General features: G+C 37.7%; 1 pseudogene; it reads left to right on the top strand.

Annotated features, from left to right (window-relative positions):
• Window positions 1-4,648: 4,648 nt before the first annotated feature.
• Window positions 4,649-5,824, top strand: LOC143669867 (dual specificity mitogen-activated protein kinase kinase 1 pseudogene; annotated as a pseudogene).
• The last annotated feature ends 10,844 nt before the right edge of the window (window positions 5,825-16,668 follow it).

Genomic DNA, 16,668 nt, shown 5'->3' with positions numbered 1-16,668 from the left:
AAGTTACATACTGCATGATTCCATTTACATAATATTCTTGAAATGACAAATTATAGAAATGGAGAAGAGTTTATTGGTTGCCAAAGCTTAAGGAGAGGATGGGGCAAGAAGGAAGTAGATGTGGCTATTAAAGGGCAACATGAAAAATCCTTGCAATGATTGGAATGTTTTTATTTTGACTGCATCAATGTCCATATCCTAGATGTGATATTATATCAAAGACCTGTGATATGTTACCATTGGAAGAAACTGAGTTGAGGATTCAAGGGATTCCTTATCTCTTAAAATTGAATTTGAATCCACAATTATCTCAAAATAAAAAGCTGAATTAAACCACTGATTGCCTTTCTGTGGCCTAATAAATCTGTCAACCCTTTGGGGCACCCTGTAAAAAAAAAGTTTAATTAAAAAAAAATCACTACTGAGGAGAAAATATATATAGCATTAAATTTGAATCTTGCTGATGTGCTTCAAGGGTCTTTTTGGCGAGAAAGAAATATGAAAATATATACAACACACTACATGTTCGGCACATTTTATTAATTAATATGGCTTTGTATTGATCTCATTTATCTCCACGATGACTACCTAAAATGATAGAGGACTGGTTATTTTGCCCATTTTAAGTTTTAGGAAAGAAACCCAGGTTTAAGAGAATTACCTAAAAGAAAAAGCTACTTAATGACTAAGCCTATGAAAACAAAAATCTTAAAACTGCTAACCCAAAGCAAACTTAAAGTACTAGTGGTTCCATGGACATGTCTTTGGAACAGACATTTAGTAAGAAGACTAAATGTCTGTAAGAAGATTCTTGGTACTCAAGTCTCATTTCAAAAAGAGCAGTACTTTCCTGTTTTTTTTTTTTAATTTGCATTACACAATGAGTTCTCTGTAAGATTTGAATGAAAGGCTTACTGCTAAAAATATACTATATCATAGTGTACTAAAGAGGGCAATGCAAGGCACCTGTTTCCTGAGATTTCCACACTGGGAAGCTTTTATTTCTGCAAACATAACAACTATATCAAAACCCCTGCTGTGCTGCTAGTGTGTATCTTTCAAACGCAAGTCATAATAAAGAGCTCTCAGCTACACCTGGTCAGCCTGTGTGACTACTGAGGAAATGAGTCTCATTAAAGGAATCCATTGTTCAAAGATTTGAATTTCAGAAGGGAAAATAAGAAGGCATAGCTTGCTTAGATTAGAGAACTCTGCAGTGTGGATATTGGCTTCTAGTCGGCCACTTGGGAACAAAGTGACCATGATGTATGTCCCAGTGACTGTGATGTATGTCCCAGTCACAGTGCAGGTCTGTCCTTGTCCCTTTTTATTGAACTTTAACATTTATAATAATGAGCAGCTTCAAACACCCAAAAAATCTGCAGCATTTAAACACAGTGTTCCAGTCTCCAAATCTTGAAGAGCACAGATCATGAAGATCTACAATATCTGAATATAAGTTCAAAAAGTCTAATTTCTGTCTAAGGTGATTAAAAATAATTAGTCATAATAAGTTGCTAATATTTATTAAGCATTTACTTTGTGTCTGACATTGTTTCATGTGCTTCAAATGTTTTAAGATATTTAAGCCTTACCGTAACCCTATATTGTAGGTACTACTACCATCTATACCTTATAGATAAGGAAACTAGAGTTTAATAAATTTCCCAACCACCTGGGAGCCCAGACAGTCTGATATTAGAGTCTACGATCTGAAACACTTGACTAAGAGGCAAGAGAATGCCTTTCAAAATTCATTAGAATGAAGTTCAAAACTGTTAGAACAGTAAAAGATCATCTAGTATTATGTAAACTTATTTAAACAGAAGATAATGGAGCCTACAGAATACAGAGTTGTCAGATGGCACAGGACATACACTGTAATTCCTATAATAGTACTCATCAAGATCAATGGATGGAAGTTGCAAGGAGATTTTGCTTATGGTAGATAAACAATTAGTTTAAAAGAAGAAACGATGACAATGATACTATACTAGAAAGAAACCCATGATGTTCCAAATGACTCCTATGCAATGGTGATCAATAAGCATACTAGGAAATCCCGTGAGACAACCCTAGACCCAGCTGTGCACACCAGGGTACCCCAGGCAGGAATTAACAGAGTAGACAAAGGTCCTGAGGTGGCCTGGGCAAGAACTCTGCCTGGAAAGGAAATAACCAATACAACTATTCAGTTATCTTCTTTTGGGGACCATAAAAGTTTGACATTAAAACATAAGGGGAGGGAGTTGGTAGTTGAGTGAAAGAAGAAATAGTCATAGGACAGATGTTCTAGTTTCTCAAAACCCTTAATTTAATCACTCCTGCAATATCTCTTTTGCCATTTGTATAAACATATTCACTAGTTTGGGGGATTTTTAAGACATTAGCTGTCCCGTTACAGCATAGAATGTAGTGGTATAGTGATAAGAGCTCAGCTTTGGAACCCATCTGAGAATAGAATCAAAACTCCATCACCTGCTATCCTTTCTACTCACACATCCTTTCTTTACCCCTGTCTTGAGAAAGGGATTCATAAAAATCTCTAATTCATAAATTTGAGATTAAGTAGATTAAATAGAATAATAGATACAAAATGCTAGAAAAAATGCTTGCATATAGTAACCACCTTATAATTGCCTTCTTTAAAACAAGAAACTGTAGTATTTAATGTAATCTTTTTGAGGGTATACATAGGGACAAAGCTGAGAACATATGACCTCAGGATTGCTATTCTATCCTCAATACTGACTCATTCTCTTTGATATTTAGTCATCTGCTTATAGAATTGGTCTCTTATGTGTATGTTCTTCCACAAATTAAATTACTAAAATTGCTTGGAATAACTTTGACAATGTTCTGGACAAGGTTGTATGTATCCAACCAACATTGATATCTTCCAAATTATTTACTCGAAAGGTCTTTTGGAGACTTTTTGAAACCTTCGCAAATGTCACAAAATGTGAACATTCTACATACCCACCAGCAGTGAATGAGTGAACCTATCTCTCACCATCCTCTCAGCACTTGTAGTTTTCTGTTCTGTGTTTTTTTAATTGGCCATTCTAGTAGGTGTGAGATATCTCACTGTGGTTTGGATTTGCATTTCCCTAATAGTTACTGAAGTTGAGCATCTTTACATATGCTTTTGGTGCATTTTTATTTCCTCTTTGGAAAACTGCCTACTCATGTCCTTTGCCCATTTTTTATTTGGGTTGTTTTTCTCTATGTTGTTGAGTTGTAGGATCTCTTTATATATTATATATTAAATGCTTATCAGATATGTGGTTTCTAAATATTGTCTTCCATTGTGTCAGCTGCCTTTTTATTTTCCTGTAAAGTCCTCTCATGCACAAAAGTATTCAATTTCAAGAAGATCCCATTTCTCTATTTCCTTTATCATTACTAATTCTTTGGCTTTAAGGTCTAAGAAACCACCTCCTACCCCAAGATCTGTAAAATATTTCGCTATATTTTCTTGTAAAAGTCTTATGTTCTTAGGTACAATATTTATGTCTTTGATCCATTTTAAGTTAATTTTTGTATATGGTGTGAGATAGGGGTAGTCCTTCATCCTTTTGGATATGGATATCTGGTTCTCCAGGTTCCATTTGTTGAAGAGCCTTCTCTGTTAGCCACCTTATTAAAAATCAATTGCCTGTAGATTAGAGGATTTATTTCTGAATGCTCAATTTGATTCCACTGATCAGTATCTCTATCTTTTTGTCAGTGCCATGCTGTTTCAACTACTATAGCTTTGTAATATACTTTTAAGTCAGGTAGAGTGAGATGTCCCACCTCAATTTTCTTTCTCAAGATATTTTCAGCTATTTAGAGCACCTTGCCCTTCCAAATAAATTTCATTATTGATTTCCCTACTTCTGCAAAGTAAATTGTTGGGATTTTAATTGGTATTGCATTGAATCTATAAATCAATTTGAATAGAATTGACATCTTAACTATATTTAGTCTTCCAATCCATGAACATGGCATGTCCTTCTATTTTTTTTAGAGTTTCTTTGATTTCTTTTAGCCATGTCTTGAAGTTTTCAGTGTTTAGGACATTTAGTCTTTGATTAAATTTATTTCTAAGTATTTGATAATTTTGGTTGCTATTATAAATGGAATTTTTTCTTACATTCCTCCTGAGAATTCTTATCACTAGCATACAGAAACACTACTGATTTGGGGATGTTGCTTATATCCTACTATTATGGGGGTCAGGTTGCTGGTCCCTGCCCTCCAGCCCCTCCCAGGCACTGTTGTATGGCACAGCCTGGAGTCTGGCAATGGTGGCTGCTGCACTTTTCTGGGTTGCACCTTGAACAGGGTTTTTGTGCACATGATGGAGCTGCCTGAACCAAGGAATCAGCTGATGGAGGGAGGGAAGGATAGAATCCCGATTTCTGAGTAACCACATATGGTCTACCCCGGGCTCATAGAGGAGCCCTTAGATTCCTGGAAAGTTGAGCCAGGGAAGGTGGGGGCAGGTCCCAGGAGACCATCTCTGGCCACAAAGATGTGACCACATGGGGCTTACCTCCTATATGGGACACCCTGACGCTAAGAAATCACTAGGTAGTGCAGAGGAAGGAAGTGAGAGGTGCAGTCCACCTCCCAGAGTTGGAAGTGCCTCCCATGGGTTCAAATGCCCAGGAAGAAATTGATGTGCATCCAGTTGAACCTGGCCCCAGATGGTTCTGCAGTTAATGGGACCAGCTCAGCGGAGACCAATTTGGAGGCCTTACAGAAGAAGTTGAAGTATCTAGAACTCAATAATCAGCAGCAAAAGTACCTTGAGGCCTGTCTTACCCAGAAGCAGATAGTTGGGGGAATAAGGAATGATGACTTTGAGCAGATCAGTGAGCTGGGTGCTGGCAATGGTAGGGTGTTATTCAAGGTCTCCCACAAGCCATATGGTCATGGCCAGAAAGCTAATTCACCTGGATATCAACCTGTAATCAGATCTGGAACCAGATCATAACTGAGCTGCAGGTTGTGCATGAATGCAACTCTCCATACCTCATGGGCATCTATGTTGCATTTTACAGTGATGAGGAGAGCAGCATCCTCAAGGAACACATGGATGGGGATTCTTGGGATCAAGTCTTGAAGAAAGGTGGAAGAATTTCCTGAACACATTTTAGAAAAGTTAGCATTGCTGTAATAAAGGCACTGATTTATCTGAGGGAGAACCCCAAGATTATGCACAGAGATGTCAAGCTCTCCAACATCCTGCTGAATTCCCATAAGGAGATCAAGCTCTGTGACTTTGGGGTCAGTAGGTAGCTCATTGACTTCCTGGCCAACTCTTTCACAAGCAAAAAGCCCTATATGCCACCAGAAAGACTCTAGAGGCTTCACTACTCTGTGCAATGGACTTCTGGACCATGGGGTTCTTTGGTTGAGATGGAAGTGGGAATGTATCCCATCTCTTCTCTAGATGCCAAGGAGTTGAAGCTGAAGTTTTGGTGTCAGGAGGAGAGAGATGCAGCTGAAACACCATCCCAGCCAAGATTCCCCTGGGGGCCCCTCCTCTCTTAAGGAATGGGCACCTAACCACCCATGGCAATTTTTGAGCTTTTGGATTATATAGTCAACAATCCTCCACCAAAACTGCTCAGTAGAGTAGTCAGTCTGAAATTTCAAGATTCTGTGAGTAAGTGCCTAATGAAAAGCCCTGCTGAGAGCAGATTTGAAGGTGCTCCTGGTTTATGCTTTTACCAAAAGATCTCACCCTGAAGAAGTGGATTTTGCAGACTGCCTCTGCTCCACCATTGGCCTTAACCAGTCTAGCACACCAGCCCTTGTGGCTGGTATCTAAGCATGTGGTAAGCAGCAAAGAGTGAGACCCCTGCGTGGCATACCGTGTTGGTTTGGGGCCTCTTTTCTACACCTGACTCCAATCAGCTGTGCATTTCACCTCTGCTGATTGAAATCAGGCATAGAATGAAAGGATGAACAACACAACATGTGCCAAAATTCTACATTTTTACTCCTACTGTCATTATTCTTATTTACACTTGTTTCCCCTGAATGAATTGGCTTTTGTGCTCAGGGCATTTGTGTGTATCTTGATCAAAACTCGTGCAGTGCTGAATTACAGTGAAACTTTGGTGACTGTGGTTAGTCATTCTTACTGAAAACTGTACTACTCTTCCCTCACCATGACTAGCTGGCTGCATGGCTTTTCAGGATTCTTTGGTACTTGGTGGTATTTCGTTCTTGCCAGGTGTATCTTTTCTATATTCAAGTAAGGAAAAGGAGCCCTGGAAGGTCCTTCACAGGCAGTGTACATGAAGCATGCTTTGCTACTATGAAATGAGCATCAGAAAGTGTACACCATGCTCTTTTATTTTATTTTTATTTTTTGCTTCTGATGTAGAATTCAACAGTTCCCATCAAAATCTAACCAGAGCCCTTCACCGCCATGATAGACTTCAACAGTTTGTTTACTGTGAAGGTTTGTACACTTTGGTTGTATTTCTGTAATTTTTAAAAATATACTGTGTGGGATATTTAGTGGTGTATGACTCTTTAAACCTGGCAAGAACGCCATTCTAAAATGGCGGTTATTTTTAATGTCACAAATGGATCAAGGCATTCAAATATGTCAGATTTATATTTCCCTGAGTCCAAGTACTGATGCTATTGTTAAACAACAGTGCATATAGTGCCAAAAATTATATAAAGATCATTTTAACAAATTTAATCCAGATGTTTTAACAAATGTAATCTCTTATTCTAATAAATATACCATCAAATTATAAAACAGAAAGGATGCTGAATTTTGTCAAATGCCTTTTCTGCATCAATCTAGATAATCATGTATTTTTCCCCCTTGATTTATTGATGTGGAGTATTACATTAATAGATTTCTTGTTTTGAACCACCCTTGCATACCTGGAATAAAACCGTCTTGGTCATGGTGTATAATTCTTTTAACGTGCTGCTGGATTTAATTTGCAAGTATTTTGTTGAGGATTTTTGTATCCATATTCAATGAAGAGATTTGTCTGTAATTCATTTTCTGGTAGTTTCTTTGTCTGGTTTCAGTATAAGGGGGATGTTGCCTTCATAGAATAGGTAGCTTTCCTTCTTCTTCTTCAATTTTTTTAGAAGAGTTTGAGCAGGATTGGTACAAATTCTTCCTGAAATCCTGATAGAATTCACATGTGAAGCAATCTGGTACTGAACTTTTTGGGGAGGAGTTTTTTGATGACAGATTCAATCTCTTTACTTATGATTGGTTTGTTGAAGTCTTCTATTTCTTCTCAAGTCAATGTTGGTTGCTCATGCTTTTCTAGGAAGTTGTCCATTTTGTCTAAATTGTCTGGTTTGTTGGCATATAGAAGCTTATAGCATCCTCTCATTACATCCTTTATTTCTCTGGGTTCGGTAGTTATGTCCTCCCTCCCATTTCTGATTTTATTTATGTGCATCCTATCTATTTTTTTCTTTGTAAGCCTAGCTAAGGGTCCCTTGATTTTATTGATTTTCTAAAAGACCCAACTTCTGGTTTTGTGGAGTCTCTCTATTGTTTTCATGTTCTCAATTTCATTTATTTCTTCTCCAATCTTTGCTACCTCTTCCCTTCTGTTTGCTTTTGGATTAGTTTGTTGTTCTTTCTCTAGTTCATTGAGATAAACAGTTAAGTCCTCAATTTTTGTTCTTTGCATTGTTTTATTTTACTATGGGCATTCAGGGCAATACATTTGCCTCTCAGCACTGCCTTTGCTGCATCCTATAAGTTTTGATATGCTGTGTTCTCATTTCCATTTGCCTCAAGATATTTACTGCTTTCTCATGTAATGTCTTTCTCGTGTAACTTCTTTCATGACCCACTACTATTTAAGAACATGTTTTAGTTTCCATGTATTTGTGAATTTCCCAGCCTGCCACCTGGACAACAAAACAGAGTTCTCTATATTTTTAACATTCTTTTCATTTCCTCTATCAACTTTTATCTGGAAGTCTGACTCTGGGAGGAGCACCTCTCCAGATAAGTGTAACCCCAGTCAGACTTCCCCAGATGAGACAGTCCCAGGATTCACAAAGGGGGCGAACTTAGTATCAAGGTTCCCCAGGGATGAGACCCAACTGGTGCCAGTCTTTTCTCTGAAGCCTCTTTCCTGTCCTGCCCACCCGATGGCACTTGTCAGTCTTCTGCTCCCCACAGGGATAAAGTGGTACTGTGCCTTTAGTTTTCAGCAGACCCCTGTCCCAGACAGAGGTGTGGTTGAGGCTGAAGGCAGACGTAAACTCTTTCTGTTTTCCAGCTCCTGGGGTCTGAATTATCTAAATAACAATCACTGCCTGTACTAAGCCTTCCCCCGACCCGGCCATTTTTTGCATGTGGGAAGAGCCACTCTTCAGTCAGTCCCCTGTTGCCTGCAGGCTGGAAATGTTACAGGACTCTCACACCCCCACCCCCCATCAAGAATGTGTTTGAAATAGACTGATACTTTTATAGGTTGAAGCTGTTGTGTGCTTGAGACAGAGACTGGGCTCCAATTTTTTGTAGGTTGAAATTCCCGCTTATATCCCAGCATCTGGGATCTAAATTCTCTAAATGACAGCCACCACTTGTGCTATGCCCTGCCGACTGCCTTTTCTTAAATCTTCCACATATGCTTCCAGAAAAGTAGCCAGAACCAAACAGAAACCCACGTATAACATCTATAAAAAAAAGCGAGTGTCAAATTGTCCCGCACAACTTAAATGCTAAAGGTATGTTGGAGCAGAGTGCAAAAATATATAATGGACGAGGACAGATCAGTTGTTATGGTGGGCCTAAGTAGAGATTCTGGGTCAGTGAGCTAGTTCAATAAGCTCGGAGTTGTCCTAAGAGTTTAATGGGCTGCTTGATTGAAATCTGGAACCGAACATTAGTTTTTTCTATTTTGAATAAAATTGAGATTTCAGATTGTCTTGGTATGCTCTGTAAAAAAGATATCCATATGCTGAGGAAGACTGGAAAGCCGGGGTGAATTTATTGTATAATAGCTGTTCTCCTACTTCTAATATGTTCCCCCAAGAGGGCATTTTTTTCATTGGTACTTAGAGAAATACATTGTGTGACAAATGTAAGAATGGCTGAAGAACTTTGTAGTGGTCATTCTCTGCAGTCTAGGAACAATCCGTAGAATTTCTGCCCCTTAACTCAGATGGGATCCAGAGACCACAAAGACCAAGTGACAACATTTAATTGCCAGAGATAAAATGGGCATGGTCATGATAGTGGTCAAAATGGTTTTGACCATCAGAGATCTTTGAAATTATTTAATTAGGACTCAAATATTTGGGTATGCTATTAAAGTCTTATGGATTTATATAAGCAGAAAAGTTCTAGATCTGGTTGGTAAAACTCAGTCTTATCACCAAATTTCCAATATGTGCCTGATTATGACCTAGAGTTCTTAAAATGAAGGGCAGGCTGAATTCCCTTGAGGAAAGACCCTTCTACATTGTAAAATTTGTCGTACTAATGTTCCTCCCAACCTTCCCTCAGGGAACCTGCAGCCATCCAACAGGCTAACTGTGCAAAAGGGAAAATCCAACAGACTTTGTGGATTACTCAACATTATTCAAAAGTAATGCTAAGTTCTGGAGACCCAAAACCAGAGCAAGCCACTGTCCTGTTAGTGGAGATTGGGTGAATAATGGAGTGATGGCTAACACGCATCTCCCAGTTTGTACTGTGAGCCTAAATTCACCTATGGTTATTTTCCAAGTTATGGAAAGCATAGATGGAATAGATATACTAAACAATTAGAATAATCCACACCAGTTTCCTGACAAAGAAGAACTCTCCAGCCTCCTGGTGATCACATGGATTATATTGAATGCTTCCATCATGGAAGAAAGAGCAATGTTCTCAGTGGAAAACCTGTTCTTAAAAAAATAAGTAAGGTATGGTATACACCCTACTTCTGGAATTTACTGAACTCCCCATGATCCTTATCATCATAAAACAGCTGGCTGAGGGATTGCTATATTGACAAAAGATGCTACTTCTGTGCCAATTGAGTGATAATACTGAGTGGGGTTGAGATCGTGTTCTTCAGGATGCATTATATATGGTGACTGTTCTCATTTGCTAGCTGCCAGAATGCAATATATCAGAAACAGAATGGCTTTTAAAAAGGGGAATAAGTTGCTAGTTTACAGTTCTAAAACCGAGAAAATGTCCCAATTAAAACAAGTCTGTAGAAATGTCCAATCAAAGGCATCCATCCAGGGAAAGATATCTTGGTTCAAGAAGGCTGATGATGTTCAGGGTTTCTCTCTCAAGTGAGAAGGCACGTGGCGAACACAGTCAGAGTTTCTCTCTCATCTGGAAAGGCACATGGTGAACATGGCTAGGGTTTCTCTCTCATCTGGAAGGGCACATGGAGAACATGGCATCATCTGCTAGCTTCTTCTCCTGGCTTCCTGTTTTATGAAGCTCCCCAGGAAGGCATTTTCCTTCTTCATCTCCAAAGGTTGCTGGCTGGTGGACTCTCCTTCTCATGGCTATGTTGTTCTGCTCTGCTCTCTCTGAATCTCTCATTCTCCAAAATGTTTCCTCTTTTATAGGACTTCAGAAACTAATCAAGACCCACCCAAATGGGTGGAGACATGCTTCTACCTAATCCAGTTTAGCAACCACTCTTGATTAAATCACATCTCCAAGGAGATGATCTAATTACAATTTCAAACATACAATACTGAATAGGAATTAGAAGAAATGACTGCCTTTACAAAGTGGGATTAGGATTAAAACATGGCTTTCCTAGGGTACATACATCATTTCAAACCAGCACAGTGACATTTCTTCCATATCCAGAGTTCACAGATCAGAAATCTAGAGAAGGAAGTGGGAAGAGTTCTTTTCACTATGACCTCTAATGATCTACTAGCATGATTTGTGCATCCTCTTCCCACAATTTTGGGTTCTGACAGCTTAGATAGTTTCTTTCCCAAGATAAATTTATTCCTCCAGGAAATAGAAATAATTCCATTCAGTTGAAAGTGTATCTATCACCTTGCCACCTCCCACTTCCTATGTATTGAATCATAGGTGATAAAGAGAGAGTACCAGCTGAAGTGATTGCTTGAAACTATCTGGGGGAAATTGGTTCCTACTGAAAGATGGGAATTAAGGATATGTCTGGAATGTTGGGAAGTTCCCTGAGGTTTTTCCTCATACCTTCATGGCCTGTGATAAAAATTAATCAAAATTACCTCTGAATAAACAGAGCTGTTATGGACTAAAGCTTTCAGGAATAAAGGTCTTCATAATCTCACTGCAGTGAGCTGGAAATTGACATTTACACAGTTGACCAAGGAGAATTAACCACTAGATGGAAGTAATACCCAAGCTATTTACTAGGGGTTGACAAGTTTGCATGGGAAGTGTGTCACACTTAGAGGGAAACCTTCCAGAAGCCAAAGTGTCATGGAGACACAAGAGGGGAGGCAGAGCAGGGGGAACTTCCAAATTCCCAGGGTAGAGGGGAATTTAAGGGGGGTGGGGGTGGTCATCCATGCCCAGCTGTTTCAGAGTCAACACTGAAGGTTCTCAAGCCCAGGAGTCCAAGGGGCTGAAGCAGCACGTGGCATTGTAAGTGCAGGGTCCTAGCTAAGCAGCTGAGAACTGGTGCTGGATAAAGCAGAACAAAGTTCTCCAGAGTGCCAAAGAAGTTAAATTCCAAATAGCTGAAAGTTGCTGATATGGACATTTTAAAAATAACTGGATGTATAAAAATTTGAATTTAGCACTAATGAGTCTTTCTGATGGACCCAGGCTTCTGTGAAAATGTAAGCAACACAGGGCCACTACACAGAGGCTATCTTTGACTCACTTATATATGTGATGTTGAGTTGACAACAAAGGAAATCTAGAATGTATAATAGAAGGAAAATGTTCTAAGTACTAGGTCTAGCTACTACAATCCTAAAATCCAGATTATGAGAACTATCTGGGGCAAATGACTTATAAATGAATTACAGCAAAACAAAATTGATACAGAAAGAATCTACAGCAATCAGTATTCCACCAGAGAAGTCAAGCTGGAAGAACATACACACACACACACTTATATACACATACATATGAATTTATTACAAAGTATTGGCTTAAACAATTTTCAGAGCTGTGAAAAAAGGCCAAAGTCCCTAGGACAGGCCATCATGAAGAGAATATTAGGAACCAATGGGAACCCATGGACATTGTCCAAAGCTGTTGAATACAAGTGGAATTTCTTCCCTCTCTTTCCCCATCTTTCTCTCCATCTCTTTCTCATCAAAATAACAACCTACTTTTAAAGCTTTTCAAGTGATTAAGCCAGGCCCATCTATATTTTTCAGGTTAATCTCCTGAATTTAAGGTCAAATAATTGGAATCTTAACTGCATTCACAAAATCACTTTATGGTAACAAATATATCAGTGTTTGATTGAATAACGATACTGTACCCTGGCCATGCTGACACATCAAAATTGCCCTCACAGAACCTATAGATTAAAAAATAAATATTTAGGAGAAAAATAAAGCAGCTAAAATGTGTGAACCTTATTTAGATCATGATTCAAATAAATGAAATGAAAAAAAAATCATATGTATAAGCCAGATGGAAATTAAAGAATGGATAGTCTATTTAATGGTAGTAAAGATTTATTGCTATTTCATTGTACTGGTAGATGTTTAAAGCAGAGCTATCAGTGTTATGTTTTCTTTAAAATAAAATAGGAAGGGAGAAATTTGGCAAATGAATAGATTAAAAAAAGAAAACCCCTAAAATCCTTAATTTGATGGTTGTTGAAGGTAGATAGTGGGTACATAGGGAATTCATTGTACCATACATAGCAATTCTTTGGTTTTACAACTGACCATAAAAAGTAGAAAACATGAGCTGGGGGCATACATCAGGATTGAAGTCAGATTGCTGTTCGTCTTAGATGGCCGTTCTGCCAAGGAGCCAATGAATCAGCACGCATCTGCCACCCAAGAAACTCCTCTAGGCCTTCCCCAGGGGTTATAGTTATCCGTAGCAATCATTCTTGAGTCGGTGATAAAGCCACTTCTCTCTAAGAATCAGGTCATGCTAATGAGTCTGGCTTATGTTGTATGGCCTCTTTCTTTGTCATTACTCATGATGACCTTTTATTTTTCCTCACAAGCTGTTGTTTTTTTAACAGCCTGACTTTCTTTGAGGACTGCATCTATGCATGTGCAAACACCAATTGAAATCATGTTGCAGTACCCCAGAGCTTCTTAAACTCTCCCAGATTAGAACAGGTTTGGGCCCCTATTTTTGCATTCTTAAACTTTCCGAGACAGTTAAACATGTTTTCAGAGCTATTCTGACAGATATGAAGCTTTTTAGCCCATTGCAATTTGCTTTCCTTGAGAAAGTTGTCAATTACATCCTTAGCTTAACAACAAATACACCCCGTCAAACCTGCAAGGGCTGGAATGTTCCTGGTGAAAATGGCAAATTACAGGTTAGAAACTGCAGGTAAAATTTTCCCAATACCTCGATATGATTGGCTCTAATAATCACCTCTTTTAATTCAGCAGCCTGACTCAAGCCTGACCTTTCTAGTGCTCAATATTATAAAAATAACTCTTCAGCAGAAGGCACATCTTGGTCTGAAAATGAGATAATAATTGAGAAAGGCCAACAGAAGCTCATAGAACTCAATAAGGTCCATAAGTTGTAATAGCAGATCAAAGCACTCTAAAATCTTCCCATATAAAGAGCTTTCTTATTTTGTACACAAAAAAAAACAGTATTTCTCAAAGATTATACATCTATTATAATAACACCGTACCTTTTGATATTTGCTAATCTCTATCCAATGGTATTCTATTTTTCTATTCACTTTTTTAAAGTTTCCTATGTGCTTACTTCTTCCACCATTGTTTAAATTGATTTTAATTTCTGGGCCAATCTGTCTGTACGTTTCTTCCTCTGTTCTGAATTTTTTGAACATATACTATCACATACCAGGCACTGGAGTTTTCAAAATGAAAGCACAGATATTGTGACTATCTTCAATGTTTTACCTGCCATCCAAAGAAGAAGGTAATTAATAGGCAATTATAATAATTAATGTGATGGAGAACATATAGAATGACATAGGAGTAAATACATATAATGCCTGACCTGAATTTGTCACATCAAAAAAATCCTTGTTAAAGGGAGTGATGTTCAAGTTTTGTACATCCTTGAATCCTACCAGGGCTTCCTCTCAAAAGGAGTTTGAATTGCTGGCCTGGAGTCATAGGATGATGTGAAATTACTGTACTGGGGTTGGGAAACAAATTACCCTCTACCCTGGAGGATTACACCATGGTTTGCTATGGAGAACATTTTTTCATGCTTATGTGGTTCAGTGGAAATAGGATGAAATGGTTCATTCTTTACTGAATCTAATCCAGTCCGTACATTCTGAAGAATGAAAAGCATTTCCATTCCCCATCCCTGGTCCCATTGATCAGTGTCTCGTTTAGTTTGCTAAAGCTGACGAAATGCAATATACTAGAAATGGGCTGGCGTTTAACAGTGGGGATTTATTAGCTTACAAGATTACAGTTCTGAGGCTGTGAAAATGTCCATATCAAGACATCATCAGACAAAATCTGGACTCCTCTGTCACATGACAAGTCACATGGTGTCTGCTGGTCTCTCCCTTCTCTTCTAGGTTTCATTGCCTCCAGCTCTGGCGCCACTGGTTTCCTCTGTGTTCTCGTTGGTTTTCTCTCTCAGCTTCTGTATGTGTCCTTCTCTCCCAGTTTCTGTTCTTTCTATTTCATCCTTTTATAAAAGACTCCAGTTAGCAGATTAGGACCCACCTGGGGTAGCCTCAACCAAAATAACCCAATCAAAGTTCCCACCCCACTAGATTTTACACCCTCAGAGAAGGATTAGCCTTTAAGAACCTGATCTCTTCTAGGATTCATAAATCCTCCAAACCAAAATAGTATCTTTTTTACCTAAATAATATTATTCTTCAAAATATCTCGATCATGTTATTTCTTCCCTTTTGGCTTTGAGGCAAATGGAATTCTGGACCCCAAAGAAAGGCTATTAGATGAGTCTTTGTTTTTGATCACTTAGTATGTGTTATATTTAATTTTCAACGAGTACTTCATAAGCCAAAATATTATAACTTTTGATTTAGACTCTAAAGGCCAGAAGGACATACAATATGAAGATCGGAAATAGTAAGCATTATTGTCATGTAATGATAATTGAATGAAGCATAATTAGAATCCATTTGTAAATATTTAAAAATAAATATACTGATCAGTTGATGCTGGAAAGAATTGATCTACAGAAAGTGATTATTCTTAGAAAATGCAACTGTATTCATAACACTAGGTTTTGTCTTGTTTTGCTTTTGTTTTTAACTTTTAAAAGATCTCAGCTGCGTTTGCCTTGCTTTGCTTTCAACTAAATCATAATGCCAGTCTTTTCTATACTTTACAAAAAGCAAAATAAAATAAAATAGCATTCCTTGAAGGCCTGCAGACAATTCGCTTTTATTATTTTCAATTCCATATCACAATTCCTAGTGATTAAATTGACCTGGGAAATGTGAATTTTTCTCCAATTTTGCCTTTATTTTTGTATAATAAAATTTTGGCCATGCTTATCCTTACAGTGGGCACTTCTACAAATAAAAATTATCTATAAATAATGAATTAACATTTTGATAATATTTCAGTACACTTGTATCAACTTTAAGTAGTTTTTTTATTATTCCACACTCTAAACACAACTCACTTTATGCATTTTGCTGCTTCTGCTAAATGGAAAGCTTCTAGTACTAAAGAAGTACCCACTGGTAAAGAAATCATGTAAATGCATAAATTAATTCTAATGCAATTATTTATGCCTACATAATTCATCAATTCACGCATCCTGAATTTACTTGTGCCTTTAGCAAATTTAGTACTTGCAATTTCGTATGAAAACTGAAGATTCATCTTATGGAAGATAAGGCACTATCAGCAAGTCTAAATAATGTTTTACAATATTCTTTACTTTCAAGTATAAATTCGGCAGAATTTTAGTTCTAGATTTCTATTGAACTAGAGTAAATATCAGCATACTGAATTGAGGTGGCAGTGAAAATCTTGTTGATATTTTTCTCTTTCTTACCAAGAATCTTTTATGTTTTTGAATTCCAAAATTCATCTTCCCATATTTACTTGCAAATGTAACTAACACTATCAAGCTACATTCATTTTCACCATATTGAAAACATATAACAATGAAAAACAGAGGTGCCTTTTATTGGTAAGAAAGCAAACATATTATTTTTAACATATCTTGAGGTATACTCTCTGGATCCAGCACATCAAATTCAGAATGCATACTCACCTTGAAAAAAGAATAAATGAAAAGAAATTCAAGAATGAAATGTAAGAAATGAAAGTGCAAATAGCCTTTCAGCTTTTAGCAGTCAGGTTTTTATTTATAGGACCATGTTCAGCAATCCAGAAAACCTTGTCTAGAAGTTAATTCCCTACACTGCACTCGCCTCTCCTCACCATTTCCAGAAACAGTTCTATAGGGTAAAGTTATATGCTTGTAAGATATGAAAGAAAAAAAAAAAAAGAACTTCATAAAGCAGCAAAGACGTGCCTGTGAGAGCAACAAGTCAGAGCAATTAC

The sequence above is a fragment of the Tamandua tetradactyla genome, chromosome 26 (assembly GCF_023851605.1).
Source record: "Tamandua tetradactyla isolate mTamTet1 chromosome 26, mTamTet1.pri, whole genome shotgun sequence".
Lineage (NCBI taxonomy): Eukaryota > Metazoa > Chordata > Mammalia > Pilosa > Myrmecophagidae > Tamandua > Tamandua tetradactyla.
The sequence above is the reverse complement of the archived record's forward strand: the minus strand, read 5'-3'. Positions and strand labels throughout refer to the sequence as shown.